The sequence below is a fragment of the Bubalus kerabau genome, chromosome 9, assembly GCF_029407905.1.
Source record: "Bubalus kerabau isolate K-KA32 ecotype Philippines breed swamp buffalo chromosome 9, PCC_UOA_SB_1v2, whole genome shotgun sequence".
NCBI lineage: Eukaryota > Metazoa > Chordata > Mammalia > Artiodactyla > Bovidae > Bubalus > Bubalus kerabau.
Genome location: NC_073632.1, coordinates 105,148,865 through 105,172,053, shown reverse-complemented (window position 1 = coordinate 105,172,053; position 23,189 = coordinate 105,148,865). Strand labels below are relative to the sequence as shown.

General features: G+C 46.7%; 1 protein-coding gene across 3 annotated transcripts in view; it reads left to right on the top strand.

Annotated features, from left to right (window-relative positions):
- Window positions 1–23,189, top strand: part of AGPAT4 (1-acylglycerol-3-phosphate O-acyltransferase 4) — a 152,217-nt gene that overhangs the window by 25,304 nt on the left and 103,724 nt on the right. The window contains exon 1 of one of the 3 annotated variants that reach the window (XM_055536150.1): window positions 8,716–8,937. The exons of the other annotated variants lie outside the window; for them this stretch is intronic. The gene's annotated coding sequence lies outside the window, so the exon portion shown is untranslated. Of the gene's footprint in view, window positions 1–8,715; window positions 8,938–23,189 lie in introns of those variants that run through there. 3 annotated transcript variants of the gene reach the window in all.

The following is a 23,189-nucleotide window of genomic DNA, read 5'->3' as shown; positions in this document are numbered from 1 at the left end:
AAGAAATAGAGGAAAACAATAGAATGGGAAAGACTAGAAATCTCTTCAAGAAAATTAGAGATACCAAGGGAACATTTCATGGAAAGATGGGCACAATGAAGGACAGAAATGGTATGGACCTAACAGAAGCAGAAGATATTAAGAAGAGGTAGAAAGAATACACAGAAGAACTGTACAAAAAAGACCTTCATGTCCCATATAACCATGATGGTGTGATCACTGACCTAGAGCCAGACATCCTGGAATGTGAAGTCAAGCGGGCCTTAGGAAGCATCACTACGAACAAAGCTAGTGGAGGTGATGGAATCCAGTTGAGCTATTCCAAATCCTAAAAGATGATGCTGTGAAAGTGCTGCACTCAATATGCCAGAAAATTTGGAAAACTCAGCAGTGGCCACAGGACTGGAAAAGGTCCATTTTCATTCCAATCCCTAAGAAAGGCAATGCCAAAGAATGTTCAAACTGTTGCACAATTGCACTTATCTCACCCAATAGCAAAAACATTTATTCATTTTTAATTGAAGGATAATTGCTTTATAGTGGTTCACAATAGCTCAAAATTCTCCAAGCGAGGTTTCAATAGTATGTGAACCAAGAACTTCCAGATGTTCAAGCTGGATGTAGAAAAGGAAGAGGAACCAGAGAACAAATTGCCAACATCAGTTGGATCATCGAAAAAGCAAGAGAGTTCCAGAAAAACATCTATTTCTGCTTTATTGACTATGCCAAAGCCTTTGACTGTGTGGATCACAATAAACTGTGGAAAATTCTGAAAGAGATGGGAATACCAGACCACCTGACCTGCCTCCTGAGAAATCTGTATGCAGGTCAGGAAACAACAGTTAGAACCGGCCATGGAACAACAGACTGGTTCCAAATAGGAAAAGGAGTACGTCAAGGCTGTATATTGTCACCCTGCTTATTTAACTTACATGCAGAGTACATCATAAGAAACACTGGGCTGGAAGAAGCACAAGCTGGAATCAAGATTGCTGGGAGAAATACCAATAATCTCACATATGCAGATGACACTACTCTTATGGCAGAAAGCCAGGAAGAACTAAGAGCCTCTTGATGAAAGTGAAAGAGGAGAGTGAAAAACTGGCTTAAAACTCAGCATTAAAAAAATTAAGATCATGGCATCTGGTCCCATCACTTCATGGCAAATAGATGGGGAAACAGTGGAAACAGTGTCAGACTTAATTTTTTGGGGCTCCAAAATCACTGCAGATGGTGATTGCAGCCATGAAATTAAAAGATGCTTGCTCCTTGGAAGAAAAGCTATAACCAACCTAGACAGCATATTAAAAGCAGAGATTTTATTTACTTTGCCAACAAAAGTCTGTTTAGTCAAAGCTATGGTTTTTCCAATAGTCATGTATGGATGTGAGGGTTGGATAAAGAAAGGTGAGCACCAAAGAATTGATGCTTCTGAACTGTGGTTTTGGAGAAGACTCTTGAGAGTCCCTTGGACTGCAAGGAGATCAAACCAGTCCATCATAAAGGAAATCAGTCCTGATTATTCACTGGAAGCACTGATGCTGAAACTGACACTGCAATCCTTTGGCCACCTGGTGTGAAGAGCCGACTCACTGGAAAAGACCCTGATGCTGGGAAAGGTTGAAGGCAGAAGGAGAAGGGGATGACAGAGGATGAGATGGTTGGATGACATCACCGACTTGATGGACGTGAGTTCGAGTAAGCTCTGGGAGTGTGATGGACAGGGAAGCCTGGTGTGCTGCAGTCCATGGGGTTGCAGAGTCGGACACGACTGAGCAACTAAACTGACTGACTGAGGGAGCTTTGTTTTGTTGTGGTTTAGCCACAGAGGTGGTACAGTGGAGGAAGGGAACAGGCCCTATGATTAAAATATCTGAGTAACAGTGCAGTTCATACTTTAAATTAAATATGAACTGTGCTCAGAACCAGTTTAAAAAATTTTTTATACATGACTGAACTGAACTCAACATATAATCAGCTTAAGCATTATTATTATTATAAATGTGTTTATTTATTTAGTTGTGGCTAGCAGAATCTTTTAATTGTGGCACATGGGATCTAGTTTCCTAACCAGGGATGGAACCTGGGTCCCTGCATTGGGAGAGGTGAGTCTGAACCAGTGGACTACCAAGGAAGTCTAAATATTATTTTTTAATTTATTCATTTTTAATGGAAGGATAATTGCTTTACAATATACTGTTGGTTTCTGCCATACATCAACATGAATCAGCCATAGAACTCCAGTGCTCTTGCCTGGAGAATCCCAGGGACGGGGGAGCCTGGTGGGCTGCCGTCTATGGGGTCGCACTGAGTCAGACACGACTGAAGCAACTTAGCAGCAGCAGCATACACATGTCTCCTCCCTCTTGAACCTCCCTCCCAACTCCCACCCCATTCCACCCCTCTAGATTGTCACAGAGCCCTGGTTTGAGCTCCTGGCATTATTCTCAATGGTGAATAACTGAGAGCATCTCCTCTAAGATGAGGAACAAAGACAAGGGTGCCCACTTTCGCCACTATATTCCACATAATTCTGGAAGTCATAGGTATGGCAATCAGAGAAGAAAAAGAAATAAAAGGAATCCAGATTGGAAAAGAAGTAAATCTCTCTTTGCAGGTGACACAACACTATACATAGAAAACCCTAAAGATACTATCAGAACCAATTTTTAATCAAGAATTGAACTTTGCCACGAAGTTGCTCTTAAAATACCTGCTATGCCTGCCCTCGGTGATTCCCAAGGCTGTGGGTAGATGGAGTCAGCTCTTCTTATATGTTTTTGATTGTCAACAAATCTATTAGCGAGTTTAAAGGCAGAGAATTATCTGCAAAGATACTGCCAGCACTTATCTTGGACAAACTTTGACAAGAGAATGAGAGAAATGAATTGAGTGAAGGTTGGTCTTTTCCCCATCTCCCTCCTGAGCTGTCCCCTCTCTGTGGGCAGAGGTTAACCCAGGCTGATGAAATTTTAAAGAGTCTGTCCTTCCCTAGCGCTTCCTCCCAGGATGCAGAAGCCGTCTACACACCAGCAAAAGCAACATCTGAAACCTCCTACTGGGCACCTGCTTATTCCTCCCATCTCCTCTCTCTTACTGGAAAGATTGATGGGAAAGACTGATGCTGGGAAAGCTTGAAGCAGGAGGAGAAGGGGGCGACAGAAGATGAGATGGTGGGATGGCATCACCGACTCAATGGACATGAGTTTGAGTAAACTTCAGGAGATGGTAATGGACAGGGAGGCCTGGCGTGCTGCAGTCCATGGGGTCACAGAGTTGGACACGATGAGCAACTAGATTGTCATAGAGCACTGGTTTGAGCTCCCTGTCATTATTCTCTGTGGTGAATGACAGAGCATCTCCTCATGGCTGAGGTTGAAAACAAAAACAACCTCTCCTGCTGTGGGGAAGAGTGAGCTGAAAGGAGGTGTGGTGAGCAGCCGCCTTCCCAAACGTTATCACTCTTTGAGGCCCATCTCCAGAATCTCTTGCTGTGTTATCCTGACTTCTTACTTAATCCCGTTACTGCTTCATAGCAGTCGCTCTTTTCAGTTCAGTTCAGTTCAGTCTCAGTCATGTTGGACTCTTTGCGACCCCATGAATCGAAGCACGCCAGGCCTCCCTGTCCATCACCAACTCCAGAGTTCACTCAAACTCATTCCATCTAGTTGGTGATGCCATCCATCCATCACATCCTCTGTCGACCCCTTCTCCTCCTGCCCCCAATCCCTCCCAGCATCAGGGTCTTTTCCAATGAGTCAACTCTTCGCATCAGGTAGCCAAAGTATTGGAGTTTCAGCTTTAGGATCAGTCCTTCCACTGAACACCCAGGACTGATATCCTTTAGGATGGATTGGTTGGATCTCCTTGCAGTCCAAGGGACTCTCAAGAGTCTTCTCCAACACCACAGTTCAAAAGCATCAATTCTTCAGTGCTCAGCTTTCTTCACAGTCCAACTCTCACATCCATACATGACCACTGGAAAAACCATAGCCTTGACTAGACGGACCTTTGTTGGCAAAGTAATGTCTCTGCTTTTGAATATGCTATCTAGGTTGGTCATAACTTTCCTTCCAAGGAGTAAGCGTCTTTTAATTTCATGGCTGCAGTCACCATCTGCAGTGATTCTGGAACCCAGAAAAATAAAGTCTGACACTGTTTCCACTTTCCCCCCATCTGTTTCCTATGAAGTGATGGGACCAGATGCCATGATCTTCATTTTCTGAATGTTGAGCTTTAAGCCAACTTTTTCACTCTCTTCCTTCACTTTCATCAAGAGGCTTTTGTGTTCCTCTTCACTTTCTGCCATAAGGGTGGTGTCATCTGCATATCTGAGGTTATTGATATTTCTCCTGGCAATCTTGATTCCAGCTTGTGCTTCTTCCAGCCCAGCGTTTCTCGTGATGTACTCTGCATGTAAGTTAAATAAGCAGGGTGACAACATACAGCCTTGACGTACTCCTTTTCCTATTTGGAACCAGTCTCTTGTTCCATGCCCAGTTCTAACTGTTGCTTCCTGACCTGCATACAGGTTTCTCAAGAGGCAGGTCAGGTGGTCTGGTATTCCCATCTCTTTCAGAATTTTCCAGTTTATTGTGATCCACACAGCCAAAGGCTTTGGCGTAGTCAATAAAGCAGAAATACATGTTTTTCTGGAACTCTCTTGCTTTTTCCATGATCCAGCGGATGTTGGCAATTTGATTTCTGGTTCCTCTGCCCTTTCTGAAACTGGCTTAAACATCTAGAAGTTCACAGTTCATGTATTGCTGAAGCCTGGCTTAGAGAACTTTGAGCATTACTTTACTAGCGTGTGAGATGAGTGCAATTGTGTGGTAGTTTGAGCATTCTTTGGCATTGCCTTTCTTTGGACTTAGAATGAAAATGGACCTTTTCCAGTCCTGTGGCCACTGCTGAGTTTTCCAAATTTGCTGGCATATAGAGTGCAGCACTTTCACAGCATCATCTTTCAGGATTTGAAATAGCTCAGCTGGAATTCCATCACCTCCACTAGCTTTGTTCGTAGTGATGCTTTCTAAGGCCCACTTGACTTCACATTCCAGGATGTCTGGCTCTAGGTCAGTGATCACACCATCGTGATTATCTGGGTCGTGAAGATCTTTTTTGTACAGTTCTTCTGTGTATTCTTGCCACCTCTTCTTAATATCGTCTGCTTCTGTTAGGTCCATACCATTTCTGTCCTTTATCGAGCCCATCTTTGCATGAAATGTTCCCTTGATATCTCTGATTTTCTTGAAGAGATCTCTAGTCTTTCCCATTCTGTTGTTTCCCTCTATTTCTTTGCATTGATCACTGAGGAAGGCTTTCTTATCTCTCCTTGCTATTCTTTGGAACTTTGCATTTAGATGCTTATATCTTTCATTTTCTCCTTTGCTTTTTGCTTCTCTTCTTTTCAATGCTATTTGTAAGGCCTCCTCAGACAGCCATTTTGCTTTTTTGCATGTCTTTTCCTTGGGGATGGTCTTGATCCCTGTCTCTGTGCGATGTCACAAACCTCTGTCCATAGTTAATCAAGCACTCTGTCTATCAGATCTAGTCCCTTAAATCTATTTCTCACTTCCACTGTATAATCATAAGGGATTTGATGTAGGTCATGCCTGAATGGTCTAGTGGTTTTCCCTACTTTCTTCAATTTCAGTCTGAATTTGGCAATAAGGAGTTCATGGTCTGAGCCACAGTCAGCTCCTGGTCTTGTTTTTGCTGACTGTATAGAGCTTCTCCATCTTTGGCTGCAAAGAATATAATCAATCTGATTTCGGTGTTGACCATCTGGTGATGTCCATGTGTAGAGTCTTCTCTTGTGTTGTTGGAAGAGGGTGTTTGCTATGACCAGTGCATTCTCTTAGCAAAACTCTATTAGCCTTTGCCCTGCTTCATTCCGTATTCCAAGGCCAAATTTGCCTGTTACTCCAGGTGTTTCTTGACTTCCTACTTTTGCATTCCAGTCCCCTATAATGAAATCTTTTTTGAATTTAGTTCTAAAAGGTCTTGTAGGCCTTCATAGAACCGTTCAACTTCAGCTTCTTCAGTGTTACTGGTTGGGGCATAGCCTTGGATTACCGTGGTATTGAATGGTTTGCCTTGGAAATGAACAGAGATCATTCTGTCATTTTTGAGATTGCATCCAAGTACTGCATTTTGGACTCTTTTGATCATGATGGCTACTCCATTTCTTCTAAGGGATTCCTCCCCACAGTAGTAGATATAATGGTCATCTGAGTTAAATTCACCCATTCCAGTCCATTTTAGTTCTCTGATTCCTAGAATGTCGACGTTCACGCTTGCCATCTCCTTTTTGACCACTTCCAATTTGCCTTGATTCATGGACCTGACATTCCAGGTTCCAATGCAATATTGCTCTTTACAGAATCGGACCTTGCTTCTATCACCAGACACATCCACAGCTGGGTATTCTTTTTGCTTTGGCTCCATCCCTTCATTCTTTCTGGAGTTATTTCTCCACTGATCTCCAGTAGCATATTGGGCACCTACTGACCTGGGGAGTTCCTCTTTCAGTATCCTATCATTTTGCCTTTTCATACTGTTCATGGGGTTCTCGAGGCAAGAATACTGAAGTGGTTTGCCATTCCCTTCTCCAGTGGACCGCATTATGTCAGACCTCTCCACCATGACCCGTCCGTCTTGGGTGGCCCCACAGGGCATGGCTTAGTTTCATTGAGTTAGACAAGGTTGTGGTCCTAGTGTGGTTAGATTGACTAGTTTTCTGTGATTATGGTTTCAGTGTGTCTGCCCTCTGATGCCCTCTTGCAACACCTACCGTCATACTTGGGTTTCTCTTACCTCTTTTCAGATGCTGTTATGTTATAGGCAATTCATTGCAGTTCCATTGCCAGTGAATTTGAGGCTCGCTCTTTGTTGTGAAGGAATTCAGAGACAAAGCAGGGAGGTTAAGAGAGGAAAGGGAGAGTTTATTTTAATGAGGATCCACTCTCCCTCTGAGAGCTGACCGGTGAGGAGCTGCTACAGCGGGTGTCTTTGGGAAGCGGGTTATGAGGGGTGTTCACATGAAGGGGTGGAAGTCACTGGGGAAAGAGTTTAGGGGCCAACTGCCTTGCTTTTTCATCCCAGCTCCATTTTCCAGAGGGGAGGAGGGATTTTATTCCCGTGTGATCAGAAGTGTCGTGGCCTTGGTGTTCGACTAGTTCTTATCGGAAGGCTCTCTTATTATAATACCACACTGAACAAAATGTTTTTGGGCTCAAGATATTCTGGCCTCTCCCCACCTTTCTTTGCCTGCTACTGGGACCCTTATCACCGAAAATGTGTGGTTTCTTATCAGTCTGAAGGTTTCTGCTTTCCTCTGTCTGCTTATGGACCGCTGCTGTTTACAAGATGCATGATTTCCTGCCACCTGGCCCCTGCCCCTGTTTCTCTGCTCATACCTAGCTCCCTGCCTGCGGTAGCAGTTCTAGCCTTGTGACGGCACTGGGGGCTCCTCATCAAAGTTTCTAGTACCGACTGAGTGGGTGCCGTCGCCTAGAGAAAGAGGTGGGCACAAGAGACCTGGGATCAGACTTGCCTAATCTGATGCCTTCCAGCCAGGTCCTCCCAGGTTGAGTTCTTCATTGCAGCAAAAAGAGGCAAAAGTCACCAACTCAATGAACATGAGTTTGAGCAAAGTCTGGGAGACAATGAAGGACGGGGAGGCCTGGCCCGCTGCAGTCCGTGGGGTCACAAAGAGTTGGACATGACTTAATAACTGAACACATACACTTCGTCTCAGCACTGTTGACGTTTTGGGCCAACCTGTGCCTTGTAGGATGTTCAGCAGCGTTGCTGGCCTCCACCCTCTAGCTGCTGCCCCTTTCCTAGCTGTGACAGCCGGAAATGCCCCAGACTTTAACAGATGTCCCCTGGAGGGGCGAAGGCACCTGCAGTTAAGAACCACTGCTTTAGGAAATTCCCACATTTGACCCACATGGTTGACTTCCCAGTCCAAGCATTCCTGCCCCTCCGGGCTAACCTGTACTTCCCAGGTTTACCAAGATGAGTCCAAACAAAGGTGCAATTCATTCACTGAAATTAACAGATGTGAATTGGAAAATAATAATAGAATAGTGAAAGGCTTCCCTGGTGGCAGAATTCGCCTGCCAATGCAGGAGACATGGGTTTCATCCCTTGGTTGGGATGATCCCCTGGGGGAGGAAATGGCAACCCACTCCAGTATTCTTGCCTGGAGAATCCCATGGGCGGAGGAGCCTGGCGGGCTACAGTCCTTGGGGTCGCAAGAGTCAGACATGACTGAGTGCACATGCACGCCAAGTAAAAGGCAGCCGAGTAGCTGGAAGTAGTCCAGGTTTACTGTCTTTGACACAACCAGCAGAGTCAGCTTGCAATCCCAGGCTGCCGGGAGGCAGCTGGGTGGGGCTGGGGGCGCCGATAGCACTTCTCAGAACTCTGTGTAGGGAGATCCTAGGGCTTCCCTGGTGGTTCAGAAGATAAAGAATCTTCCTGCAATACAGGAGACCTGGGTTCAATCCCTGTTTCAGGAAGATCCCCTAGAGAAGGAAAGGGCAACCTACGCCAGTACTGGGAAATCCCACAGAGCTCCCTGGAGGGTGACAGTCCATGGGCTTCCAAATAGCGACCTTAGTGACTAACACACAGCCCTGGGCTGGGTGGCCTGAACTCTGTGTGGGATGGATTAACGTTCTGTAGAAAGAATTTTGAGCTGCTCAGCATAAGTGAGTTCACCTCTGCTGAGATCTGCCCTTTTGCCTCATTTCCTGGGCCTTCAGATGCTCCACGCCCTGGTCTCTCTAGCAATCCCTGCTCTCTGAGCACCCTCAGTGGCGGTGGGTATTTCAAACCCCTTCCGTCCTTCTAGTCTTTGGTCTCTGGCCTCCCCCTGGATTGGAGACCACCGTTCCTGCCCTTCCCAGACCTGCCCTGCTTCAGGTAAGGCCAGCTCCCCAGCCCCATGCCTGGGGCTCACGAGGTATCCAGGCACTGCCATGTCCCTTGTGTCTGCCCTTCTCCCTCCTCCCCTCCGGGACCAGAAAGATGGACGAGAGTTGGGGGGACGTCTTACTCCCGCACCCCAGGCAACTCCAGAATTGTCCTGAATCCACGTGTCCAGCCTGCTGTGGGCGGGGGGCTGCGGGTGCCGAGAGGCGCGAGACAGGGTCACTGCCTGGAGGACAAGACAGAAAGCCAAGTAGGTCGTTGTTAACACGCTGGCGGGAGGGTGGGAACCCAGAAAGGGGAGCCCCTGACCACCTCCCCCCCCATCCTGGGGCCTCAGGAATGCTTCCTGGAGAAGTCTAGAACCCCTCCATCAGGTCTGGTGAGTGGGGTGCTAGTGCTTGGGTGCTCCACTTGCAGGAGGCAGGTTGTGAATCAGAAGTGACCTGTCATGAGAGGAGCGTTCCGTGTGGGGTAGCGTGTGGACTGCGAGGTGGGGTCGCCACGTCCCTCAGACCCTGTGAACTGATCTGGGCGGGAGCAGTCAGGGAGGGCCCGCTCAGGCCCCAGGTGGAGGCCAGGCCTGGCTAGGGGATTAGAAGGAGCTGGGCTCCGAATGGTGGGACACGGAGCCCCAGGGTTTTGCAAAGGGTTACGCAGAGAGCTGTTGCTATGGGGCTTTGTCAGTTCCAGAGAGTGTTGTCCTCTGATCTTGGTGTGGGGCTCCACCCCTGTGGGTATAGGGCTCCACAAGGGCCTTTGACACTCTGAGATGGCAAACGCAATAGGAAACCTTTCCTGGAATGCTCTTCTCGAAGGCCTCTTCTATTTTGCCTTCTAATGTAGTCATTTATGCGCCTTAATAATATCCACGTCCTTGGTTGAGTGCTGTGTGCTCCGCCCGCCTGATCCCATTTCATCCTTTATCCAGTCTCGTGGATTGTGAACTCGTCTCTGGTCCGACTTGAAATCGAGGCACAGATTGGTTAACTCGTTTTCCTGAGTCACAGAGCCAGGAATCCCTGTTGGTAGAGCAAACACTGTGACTTTTGATGTACAAATAATTATAAAAGTATCACGTTTACCTGTGTAATGGATTCTTTCCCCCCAAGTTTCCTGGATCTTTTTTGTGGGGAAAGGGTTTTCACAGCATCATGATGTGCAGAAATTCCTCTTCACTTCCCAAATCATGAGGAAATTTAAGAAGTTACTAGAGACTGAACAATATAATGAAGACAATATAATCTCAGGTCACTGAGATCATTATCTGACCTCCATTTCTAGAGGAATAAGAGGGCTAACATTTAAGGGAAATGTTTCTAGGGGCATAAGAGGGCTAATGTTTAGGGGAAAAAGAGCCAGGAGCACAGAGATATTTCAGATGTGCCTGATTATTTTAATTATTTATATTGGTTCCAATTTTAGCCAGGTTGGCACATCCTTCCCTCTTTCTTCCCCTCCTTCTGTGTTCTGAAAAGGCTGAAACTGTGATTTGTCTTTTAGGACAGTCTGGTTTCAAAAGCTTCCCTCCAGCTGACTCCCCAAAGGAGATGGACCTTCTCGAATGTGTGCTTTGCAAAGCGAGGAGTTTGCTGTGTCCTGTGGATGCTGGGCAGGCCTTGAGCCGTCCTAATTTTTTCTAATAGCCTAATTTTACCCCCTAATAACCACGTGACCTAACCCTGCCTGCCTCTGGGCAGGGAGAGGATTATCCTGGCAGTCAAAGTGTCCTGCCCTTGTCAAAGTCCCCAGGAACGTTTCATTAGTGAGAGTCTGGAAACCATCTGCCCCCTTCTCTAGGTGCTCTCTGCTGGGTCCTGGGGACTCTTTAGGATCACGGTGGGTGGTATGGCATAAGTGGGGGGCAGGGCTAGATCACAGAGCCCAGGTCTGGCCCCAGCTGCAGCACCTGCTTACTCTCTGTGAGGCCCTGGGCTCCTTGAAACCAGGGGCTGTCTGGGTCTGTGCTGTGCCCTGGCAGTGGGAAGTGGGCTGGCACATCCTGGGCTCCCATTTCTTGGTCTCGTCCTGGAGGAATCCAGGGAAGATGCAGATTCTTCAGCCGCCACATCCTGGCCATCTGTGTCCTGTGCCAGCTGCTGGGCAAACGCAGTCCAACTCACTCAAGCATCCGTGTTGCTAGAAGGTCCCAGGGAATGGAGATTTAAGAAAGGAAACAAACATGGACATGCCATGACCTAACGCAAAATTTATGTAAACTTTTTAAAGACAAAATGAAGACTTTTCAGGCCGGGTTGTTTGGATGGCATTAGACCATTACTCCCAGACCCTTCAGAGTTAGTTTCCTCTGCTGAAGGGAGTATTTCTGTGGACATATTTTTGTTTTTTTCTAAAGAAGATAGAGGTGGGGTATTTTTTTGGTTGTTATTAATGTATTTCCAACCAGTCCACCCTAAAGGAAATCAGTCCTGAATATTCGTTGGAAGGACTGATGCTGAAGCTGAAGCTGAAACTCCAATACTTTGGCCACCTGATGGGAAGAACTGACTCATTGGAAAAGACCCTGATGTTGGGAAAGATTGAAGACGGGAGGAAAAGGGGACGACAAGGGATGAGATGGCTGGATGGCATCACCGACTCGATGGACATGAGTTTGAGTAAGCTCCGGGAGCTGGTGATGGACAGGGAGGCCTGGCGTGCTGCGGTTCATGGGGTCGCAAAGATTCGGACACAACTGAGCGACTGAACTGACTGCTGGTGGCTGCTGTGGGTCTTCACGGTTTCTCTGGTTGTGGTGAGCGGGGGCTACTCTGTTGCCGTGCTCGGGCTTCTCACCGCGCTGGCTTCTGTTGTTGAGAGCACAGGCTCTAGGCACATGGGCATCAGTAGTCGTGGAGCACAGACTTAGTTGCCCCGTGCAATGTGGGATCTTCCCAGACCAGGGACTGAACCTATGTCCCCTGGATTGGCAGGCGGACTCTTATCCACTGCACCACCAGGGAAGCCTTGTGGACATTTTTGAGAGGAAAGCTGAGCTGGATGAGTTTCTTCCCCTCCCTCCTGCCCCCAGTGCTGAGTCTTGGGGACAGGGTGGGATGTGGCCGGCCTGAGTCCTGCCCAAGAAGTTGCCCTCCTGACTGTTTTCTCCTCTGTGTTTGTCTGCTGCAGACAGGCGGGCTGATGGAAGTGTGCTTGGGTCTTTCCCTTTGTCTCTGATCACCCTGTGGCTCCTCCCTCCCTTGTTACTGGAATAGTCTCTTCTCTGGAGGAGCCTGGCCCTACTTTTTTCTTTCGGATCTCTCTTCTCCCAGTACCTCGGCTATCTCTTGGATAAGGAATCAACTCTTACTGCTGGCTAGTATCTGTTATCTTATCACCATTTTGTGGTATTATAGTAAGTTATGGGCGTGGGTATCTCCTCACGGCTGCTCCAGCAAAGTGCAGCCATTACTCCTTACCTTGGATGAGGGGTATCTCCTCACCGCCACCCTTCCTGACCTGGGATAGCTCCTCCTTTTCATTATAGGGGACTGGAATGCAAAAGTAGAAAGTCAAGAAACACCTGGAGTAACAGGCAAATTTGGCCTTGGAGTACAGAATGAAGCAGGGCAAAGACTAATAGAGTTTTGCCAAGAAAAAAAAGAGTTTGCCAGTTTATGCCACTGGTCATAACAAACACCCTCTTCCAACAACACAAGAGAAGACTCTACACATGGACATCACCAGATGGTCAACACTGAAATCAGATTGATTATATTCTTTGCAGCCAAAGATGGAGAAGCTCTATACAGTCAGCAAAAACAAGACCAGGAGCTGACTGTGGCTCAGACCATGAACTCCTTATTGCCAAATTCAGACTGAAATTGAACAAAGTAGGGAAAACCACTAGACCATTCAGGTGTGAACTAAATCAAATCCCTTATAATTATACAGTGGAAGTGAGAAATAGATTTAAGGGCCTAGATCTGATTGATAGAGTGCCTGATGAACTATGGAATGAGGTTCGTGACATTGTACAGGAGACAGGGATCAAGACCATCCCCGTGGAAAAGAAATGCAAAAAAGCAAAATGGCTGTCTGGGGAGGCCTTACAAATAGCTGTGAAAAGAAGAGAAGCGAAAAGCAAAGCAAAGATATAAACATCTGAATGCAGAGTTCCAAAGGATAGCAAGAAGAGATAAGAAAGCCTTCCTCAGCCATCAATGCAAAGAAATAGAGGAAAACAACAATGGGAAAGACTAGGGATCTCTTCAAGAAAATCAGAGATACCAAAGGAACATTTCATGCAAAGATGGGCTCGATAAAGGACAGAAATGGTATGGACCTAACAGAAGCAGAAGATATTAAGAAGAGGTGGCAAGAATACACAGAAGAACTGTACAAAAAAGATCTTCACGACCCAGATAATCATGATGGTGTGATCACTGATCTAGAGCCAGACATCCTGGGATGTGAAGTCAAGTGGGCCTTAGAAAGCATCACTACAAACAAAGCTAGTGGAGGTGATAGAATTCCAGTTGAGCTATTCCAAATCCTGAAAGATGATGCTGTGAAAGTGCTGCACTCATTATGCCAGAAAATTTGCAAAACTCAGCAGTGGCCACAGGACTGGAAAAGGTCAGTTTTCATTCCAATCCCAAAGAAAGGCAATGCCAAAGAATGCTCAAACTACCGCACAATTGCACTCATCTCACACGCTAGTAAAGTAATGCTCAAAATTCTCCAAGCCAGGCTTCAGCAATATGTGAACCGTGAACTTCCTGATGTTCAAGCAGGTTTTAGAAAAGGCAGAGGAACCAGAGATCAAATTGCCAACATCCGCTGGATCATCAAAAAAGCAAGAGAGTTCCAGAAAAACATCTATTTCTGCTTTATTGACTATGCCAAAGCCTTTGGCTGTGTGGATCACAATAAACTGTGGAAAATTCTGAAAGAGATGGGAATGCCAGACCACCTGATCTGCCTCTTGAGAAACCTGTATGCAGGTCAGGAAGCAACAGTTAGAACTGGACATGGAACAAGAGACTGGTTCCAAATAGGAAAAGGAGTACGTCAAGGCTGTATATTGTCACCCTGTTTATTTAATTCTATGCAGAGTACATCATGAGAAACGCTGGACTGGAAGAAACACAAACTGGAATCAAGATTGCCGGGAGAAATATCAATAACCTCAGATATGCAGATGACACCACCCTTACGGCAGAAAGTGAAGAGGAACACAAAAGCCTCGTGATGAAAGTGAAGGAGGAGAGTGAAAAAGTTGGCTTAAAGCTCAACATTCAGAAAACGAAGATCATGGTATCTGGTCCCATCACTTCATGGGAAATAGATGGGGAAACAGTGGAAACAGTGTCAGACTTTATTTTTCTGGGCTCCAAAGTCACTGTAGATGGTGACTGCAGCCATGAAATTAAAAAACGCTTACCTCCTTGGAAGGAAAGTTATGACCAACTTAGATAGCATATTAAAAAGCAGAGACATTACTTTGCCAAAAAAGGTTCGTCTAGTCAAGGCTATGGTTTTTCCTGTGGTCACGTATGGATGTGAGAGTTGGACTGTGAAGAAGGCTGAACGCTGAAGAATTGATGCTTTTGAACTGTGGTGTTGGAGAAGACTCTTGAGAGTCCCTTGGACTGCAAGGAGATCCAACCAGCCCATTCTGAAGGAGATCAACCCTGGGATTTCTTTGGAAGGAATGATGCTAAAGCTGAAACTCCAGTACTTTGGCCACCTCATGCAAAGAGTTGACTCATTGGAAAAGACTGTGATGCTGGGAGGGATTGGGGGTAAGAGGAGAAGGGGACGACACAGGATGAGATGGCTGGATGGCATCACTGACTCGATGGACATGAGTCTGGGTGAACTGTGGAGTTGGTGATGGACAGGGAGGCCTGGTGTGCTGCGATTCATGGGGTCGCAAAGAGTTGGACACAACTGAGTGATTGATCTGATCTGATCTGATCTAAGTTATGGGTCTTCCCAGGTGACACAGTGGTAAAGAATCTGCCTGCCATTGTGGGAGACGCAGGAGACACGGGTTCAATCCTGGATTGGGAAGATCCCCTGGAGAAAGAAATGGCCACCCGCTCTAGTATTCTTGTCTGGGAAATGCCATGGACAGAGGAGCCTGGTGGGCTACTGTTCATAGCGCCACCAAGGGTCAGACACGATGGAACACACACACACACACACACACACACACACACACTAACCCTAATTATCCTCCTATTCTCATCAAGCCTTTTTTCATAGGATTATATTTTAAAATCTCAGCAGTTGGGCAGGTGAAATTTGCCAGTTCAGGTACTAACAGTTCAGTCCAGTTCAGTCACTCAGTCATGTCCGACTTTTTAGCTGTCATAAAGGTACCTGCCACTCAAATGGTCTCATATTCTCCAGGGAGATTGGAGAATAACCTCACCCAGACCTGCTGTGTGAAATGAGAACCCTGGGTAGACCTCATTGTAAGACATGGAAAGAACTCAGTACCTCACCACCCCCCAGTAGAGAACTCTTTTCTTTTTTTTTTTCCCCTTTACAATAAGACATTGGAGGAGAAAAATCTAAGCAGCTGTGGATGGATTTTTTGCCCAGGCAAAAAGTGTTTTTTTTTTTTAATGTATTAGAGAATAATACAGAAGAAGGGTGGACTTCTTTTATTTGTGTGTGTGTGTGTGTGTACCCTTTTTACTTTTTCATTTTTTAAAATGTTTATTTGGCTGTGCCAATAGTTGAGGTATGTGTACTCTTAGTTGTGGCATTCAGAATCTAGTTCCCTGACCAGGGTTGGAACCTGGGCCCCCTGCACTGAGAGTGTGGGAGTCTTAGCCGCTGGACCACCAAGGAAGTCCCACTATGCCCTCTCTAAAACCAGGTTATTAAGCACAGATATGAAGTGTCACTTAACCCAACATTTCCTAGTAATCATTTGAAAATAGAAATAATGCTGTCAAATTATCGAGGTGCTTTGGGCTTCCCTAGTGGCTCAGACAGTAAAAAACTGCCTGTGATGCGGGAGACCTGGGTTCAGTCTCTGGGTCGGGAAGATCCCCTGGAGAAGGGCATGGCAACCCACTCCAGTATTCTTGCTTGGAAAATTCCCTGGACAGAGAGGCCTGGGGGGCTCCAGTCCATGGGGTTGCAAAGAGGCAGGACTGACTGACTAACAGACACACACACACACACACACACATACACCCAGGGTCTTTGGCTTAGAAGTACTATCATCTGCTGGAATGTTTGTGTGACACAGATGACGGGATTGGCATTCTGGGGGGAATGTGGAGAAAAGCAGCTCTCTGAGCACAGGGAGTTTATCTAATTCAAGTTAAACTGACAAGTCTGCTGAATTACATTCCATTGAAGAGATGGATACATATCCAGTTGGGGACAGACTCAACCACGAGGAAAGCAGCTCTAGATCTAAAGTACAGAGTGAGAAACGTTGTTGTCAAAAGCCTGTGCGCTTCATTAGGCTTAATCTGATTTTACCCGGAACCTACTTAACACGCAAATGCCGAAATGACTGGCTTAACAAGCTTGGTTATCTGTTTTCCTGGGTAAATGATGGAAAAGCAGTAATCGTCACGGTAGGGAAAGAAACGGAGAATGAACTAAAAAGATGATTGCTGGTTGAGACTCGCTGATGAACAGCAGCCCATGGTCTGTTCGTCCCCCATGTATTTCACTTATGAAGCCTGGAGAGTCCTGGTGATGCTGGAAAGACCGTCACCAAAACAAAAGTTCTGTCACGCATGCACGCTAAGTTGCTTCTGTTGTGTCTGACTCTTTGCGACTCTATGGACCATAACCATAGCCCACCAGGCTCCTCTGTCCATTGGATTCGCCGGGCAAGAGTACTGGAGTGCGTGGTCGTGCCCTCTTCCAGGGGATCTTCCTGATGCAGGGATCAGTTTTATCTTTTGGCAATTCTAGTTGGACATCTTTGCTTTCCAGAAAGTTCTTTCACTGAGAACAGGTCTCTGGCTGATTCGGGTGAGGGGATTGCTGTGTGGGGTAGGGGTGGGGGGTCCAGTGGCCTGCTTCTGGTCTGGCCCTCCTTCCTGAAGTGGCACTCTTCAGGAAGACCTGAAGTGGCAGGTCTTCCAAGCGTGACGTTAAGACAGGAGGAGGAGGGGGCTGATCAAAGCCAGGGGGGCGAGCTGAAGTGGAGCTACGGGCGGAGGCCTTGGTGACCTGCGCTGATGCTGGAGCTTCGCTGCAGTCAGAGGACCAGCTGTGGATCCTGTGAAAGGAGAACTCGGCTGCCTTGGCCGAAGGGCTGCAGACTCAGGTCTCGGTGGCAGAGTCTCAGCTGTGGGCTCCACCTCGGCCCACGTGAATCAGATGATCAACCTTCTGCTTCCTTGCTTTTGTTCTTAAATTTTCTAGATGTTTCTAGAAATACTTGGGGAGAACTGGGCCACTGATGAGAGAAGCGTGACCAGCAGGAAAGTGATGGGCAGAAGGGAAGCTGGAGTCTGGACACAGGCCGTGGTTATGGTGATGATGACAGTAATCATGATGATGGCAGTGGTGGTGGTGATGGTGACGATGACGGTGATGATGCCGTTGAGGGTGATGGTGATGATGGTGATGATGATAGTGACGATGATGATGGTGATGGAGGCGGTGATGGTGATGGTGACGATGGTGATGAAGGCAATGATGGTGATGACGATGGTGATGTTGACGATGCGGATGAGGGTGATGGTGACGATGGTGACGATGATAGTGACGATGATGATGGTGATGGAGGCGGTGATGGTGATGGTGATGATGCTGATGAAGGCAATGATGGTGATGACGATGGTGATGTTGACGATGCCGATGAGGGTGATGGTGATGATGATCGTAATAATGATGATGGTGTTGATGATGGTGATGATGCTGATGATGGCGATGATGACAGTGATGATGATAGTGGTGATGATGGTGATGAAGGCAATGATGGTGATGATGATGGCGGTGATGATGGTGATGATGGTGATGTTGATGATAGTGGTGATGATGGTGATGAAGGCAGTGATGATGATGGTGATGATGATGGCGATGATGGTGATGAAGGCAGTGATGGTGATGATGGTGTTGATGATGGTGATGATGATGATGGTGTTCTTCATGATGATGGTGATGGTGATTATGATTTTGATGGTGTTGGTGGTGATGATGATGGTAATGTTGATGACAATGGTAGCTACCTTTCAGATTACCATGTACCAGTCAGGGTTCTAGAAACAGCTAATCCTTACCACAACCCCATGAGGTAGGAAATATTACTTGTCTCCATTTTACAAGTGAAGACACTGAGGTTAAGTACTTTGCCCAGGATTGAACAGCCTGTGAAGGCACACCAGCTCTTGGCTCGTGAACCGCTGCTCAGGTGTGCAGACTGCTGCCTTTATACTGTGGAGCCCCTAGGATGCTCAGTGGGTTCAAGGCCACCTGTTGTAACAAGGCAGTGCGAAGCGGCCAGCCTCCTTCACAATTATAGATAAAGGACATAAAGAAGATGGAGCCAATGGCAGAGAACCTCCTTATCCCTGATTTTGTTTTTCCTGACATTCTTGGATTTTACTTTAATGGTGTGGTGGAAAGTTATGGTAGGAAGAGTCTAGAAGTTTCTGTTATCTCTGACCAACATATATTTCTAGAAGAGGTGGAGTTAAATTACTGAGTTTTCCCACATCAAATATAGCTTGATCCTGGTGCAGTTTTAGCTGGACTTAGGGAAAGTAAACTACCCCACCTGCCTGCTTGCTTTGCTGATGATGATCTGGGTGCAGGAAAGCAGCTGTAGTCCCCTGACACTGTAGTCAGATCACAAATATGCCCTAAGCTGGGCATTTTTATTCAGCAGCATGCTGGGTGTGACTGACTGTGCAAGTCGTTCATATTAAGAATATTTATTAAACACCTGTCATGGCCAGGTCCCTGCCAGACTCTGTGGGTACCAAATGAGAATTGCTTTAGTGCCTAAGGAATTCAGGCTTGTGGGAAGGCAGACACACCAGGAGGGAAGTGTCGTTTGCTGATGTTACATAGTGGCCTCGGTACTGTGCTGAGCCTTTCACTTCGTTAACTCAGGCCATTGAGTACTCACGAGCACACCATGGTTTTAAGTTCTCTAATGGTGAACCTAGCAGCGAGTGTAGAAGGGATGGTCGGATGCATCTCACCAGTTGTGTGAGAGAAGCAGGATGGTACGGGCTAGGGCAGATTTTGAAAGATGCACACACACTTGTCCAGCCAGCAGTGGGAAGGGAGGCAGGGGGAGGGCATCAATCAAGCAGATGGGATGGAAGATGCAGGAACTCAGAAGCATGAATGGGAACTGTCCAGAAAGTTCCAGGAGCTGGGTATGGCGGACACTCACTGAAGCAGGCCCTTCTGTGCAAAGGCTGTCCTGACCCAGCCTCCCCTCCCCGCCCCTGCCCAGGCACCAGGTACCCTCATCTGGCTTTTTATCCTGAAGACACACGGTGCCTCCCAGGAGAGTAGCTGCTGCCCTTCCACCTTACAATTTAAATTTTCTTGTTGTTTTTTCCCGTGGCATAGAAAGTTCCTTGGGCTACTTTGTGCCTCCACTCCCGGAGGATGGTACCTCAGTAAATATTTGTTCCTGGAGTGAGAGGCACCCTCTAAGAAAGGGGCTAAGAGATGTGGACACTTCGTGGGGAGTGGCTGCCATCCCCGAGGCTTAGTGCTTTGAGGTCTATCCCCACGTTTTGTTGGTCAGTGGCACACTTCTGCTCCGCTGATCACTGTTCTGTTGTACAGCTAGACCATGTCTTGTTCATTTGCTCACCTGGGATTGTTCACTTGTCCACCTGGTAATAGGCATTTGGATTGTTTTTAGCCTTCATCTAAATTTAAGTTTACTATTTTTATTCCTGATCCAAAGCAGGAGTTAGAAATAAGTTCCATTTTCCATTGGGGGATGGGGGTGGGGGGTGGGATACACAGATCTCCTTAGCAAGGGCTTGACATAAAAAACAATCACAACCTGAAAGTTGAGAAAGTGTAGACAGTGTTAGTTGCTCCATCTTGTCCGAGTCTTTTCAACTGCATGGACTGTAGCCTGCCAGGCTCCTCTGTCCATGGAATTTTCCAGGCAAGAATACTGGAGTGGGTTGCCATTGCCTTCTCCAGGGGATCTTCCTGACCCAAGGGTCAAACCAGATCTCCCACATTGCAGCCAGATTCTTTACCGTCTGAGCCACCAGGGAAGCCTGTGGTTGGCATTGCAGGGCAGCTGATTTGTGGCTCTAGTGGTATTTCTTCTGCATATCGGAACCCCGAAATTTCATCTGAGTTTCATCGCAGTGATTCTGCTAGAGCATATATCGCCTACTCCTGACTTGAGTGTAGGCTTCCCTGGTGGGCTCAATGGTAAAGAATCTGCCTGCCAATGCAGGAGACAACAGGTTGGATCCCTGGCTTGGGACGACCTCCTGGAGAAGGAAATGGCAACCCCCTCCAGTATTCTTGCCTGGAGAATTCCATGGAAGGAGGAGCCTGGGGGGCTACAGTCCATGGGGTCACAAAGAGTCGGACACAACCGAACATGAGCTCGAGTCTTAGTTGAGCCCGACTTGAGTGGGTGGCATCGGTAATGAATAGAGGCAGTCTTCAGCCTCAGGTATTCAGAGCAGCCCTGCCAGAAGGGGAAAACACCTTTGCTCTACTGCTCTACTTTCCTCTGGCTCTTAAGCCAAAGCCTCAGTTGTGGCAATAGTTGACTGAGTGCGTCTGGGAGTGCATTCCTTCTGCTCTTTGAGGTTCCTGGACAATGCTGGGGTGATAAACAGCTTCCAGTCTTTCCCACAGACTACACTCAGGATCTGAGGTGAGGTCCCACCTCCCTCATTTGTGGCCCAGGCTCACAAAGATCACACCAGTGTAGGAGGACCCCCTTTACACCCCAGCAGCACTCGGACTGGCACTGTGGCATCAGCCAACAGGGCCATCTTTCCCTACTGAAGGGGAAGTGCCTTTTTCCTGCAGGCTAGACCTTCCCCCGGCCCCATTTTGGCCCTTCATTCAAACAGTGCTGGGACATGTGTATGTACATTGCATGTGGACTGAAAGCTGACTGTGCTTAGGTGCTGTCTTCTGTAGGGCCAGGGGTTTGTCCTGTGTTTTTAAACAATGGTGGTAATTCACATGCCATAAAAGTTATCCATTTTAAGTGTATGATTCAGTGGCTTGTAATATATTGTGAGATACTCAGAGTTGTGCAACCCTCACCACCATCTACTTTTAGAACACTTTCGTCATCTCAGAAAAAACCCCTTTGCCATGGGCATTCCCTATGCCCCTGTGCCCTTCCAGCCCTGGATAGTCATTAGGCTACTTTTTGTCTCTGTAAATTTGCCTTTTCTGGATATTTCATGTAAACAAACTCACACAATGTATAAGGCCTTCTCTTTCATTTAGTGTAATGGTTTTGAAGTTCATCCGTGTTGTAGCATGTATCAATAGTTATTCTTTTCTCTGTAACTGAATAATATTGTGGACTTCCCAGGTGGCTCAGTGGTAAAGAATCCTCATACCAGTGCAGGAGACACAGGTTCGATCCCTGGGTGGGAAAGATCCCCTGGAGGAGGAAATGGCAACCCACTCCAGTGTTCTTGCCTGGAGAATCCCATGGATAGAGGAGCCTGGTGGCTACAGTCTGTGGGGTCGCGGAAGAGTGGGACTCAGCTTAAACAACAACACTATTTCATTGTGGAGGAGCCACAGGTCAATCTCTTGTTTATCTGTGTGTCAGTTGATGGTTACTGGAGGTTTTTTTTCCGGGGACTTAACGTTTTCATTGGGCTTCCCTGGTGGCTCAGCTGGTAAAGAATCTGCCTGCAATGCAGGAGACCCTGGTTTGATTGCTTGCTTTTACCTATGAGTGGAATTTCTGGGTCCTATGGCAGATCAGTTTAACATCTGAGGAACTAGAGCTGGGTGTTTTCCCTTCACTTCCTCAAGTTTTCTCTGAAGCTAAGGAAGCATACTACTTTGCATAGATATCTCAGATTTTTGAATACCCAGTCCCTTTGGTATTCAGATCCACGTCAAATTGTTACCATGGAATTACTGCACGAAAACTTGATCTGTGAAATAGCACAGGAAAGGAATGAAGAAGTGACTGTCCCAAGGGCTCCGCTCACGTCCTAGCGCTTGCATGGGGTATTTTGGAAAATGTAATTGCTGGGCAGGGCAGCTGGCCCCGTCCTGCCCTCAGACAGTGCAGATGGTTCGCTGCGTGCGTGCAGCAGTTTCTGCCTTTTCCTCAACAGTTCTCGGGCGCTAGCTCTTTGAGTCCCGCTGTTGTGTTTCCCGAGCTCTCTGCTCTGCCAGGGTTTGCTTTCTTAGAAACTAGGAAACTGTCTGCAGAGTGTTGTCCGAGACCAGAAAGCACTTGCTTTTAGTTCTGAAGCCATTTTCTGTTCTGTCATTTGAGCCACTATTTCCTCATCTTTCAGAGTTAAGTGCCGATCAGAATAAAGCTCAGACCGAGGATCAGGGAGTTGGTTAGTCTCCTAGCCATAAACCACTGACTAATGCATACTTCTTTCCTTGGGAAGGGCCAGTTGAAATGGTACCTGAGGTTTTGTAAGAAAGTACTTTCCCCCATATTCCTAGATACTTAGTTATTTCTTACTAGGTACAGAAGAGGGACAGAGATGTAAAGAACACAATTGTGAAAAAATAGCCAGTGGATTATATATATTTATAAATCACTTGAAAGTTTTTTGGTACTTTAAGTCAGCGGTCTTATTTTCCACTCCCAGTAGATTTGTGGGGTAGGCCGGTGGAAGAGATAAAGAGGAAACTGAGGCTCAGAGAAGGTATGGGGCAGTTTACTGACCAAACAAAACAAGTCATACAGCTCTCCTGAGCCTCCATTCCTTATGTGTAAAATGGGTACACTAAGAAATCAGAGAGCAATGTCAGAGGGCTGTATCAAGCAGTTTGTGTCAACATGCTTAAGTAATCTGAAAATGTAGCATAAAAATTTGAGCTTTTTTTTTAACTTTAATATCTTACCCAAGTGGTTAATACTGTTGGTTGAATAGTTGGAATATACAGGAAAGCATAAAGCAGAAGTCTTATTTCCCATTCTCTCTAGCCCCAAACATTTTCCCAGAATGTTATTTGTCCAACCATTTTGAAAAGAAATTTGTTAATATTTGTTAATACCTAAAGAATCCCAGGAACGGCAGAGCCTGGTGGGCTGCCGTCTATGGGGTTGCACAGAGTCGGACACGACTGAAGTGACTTAGCAGCAG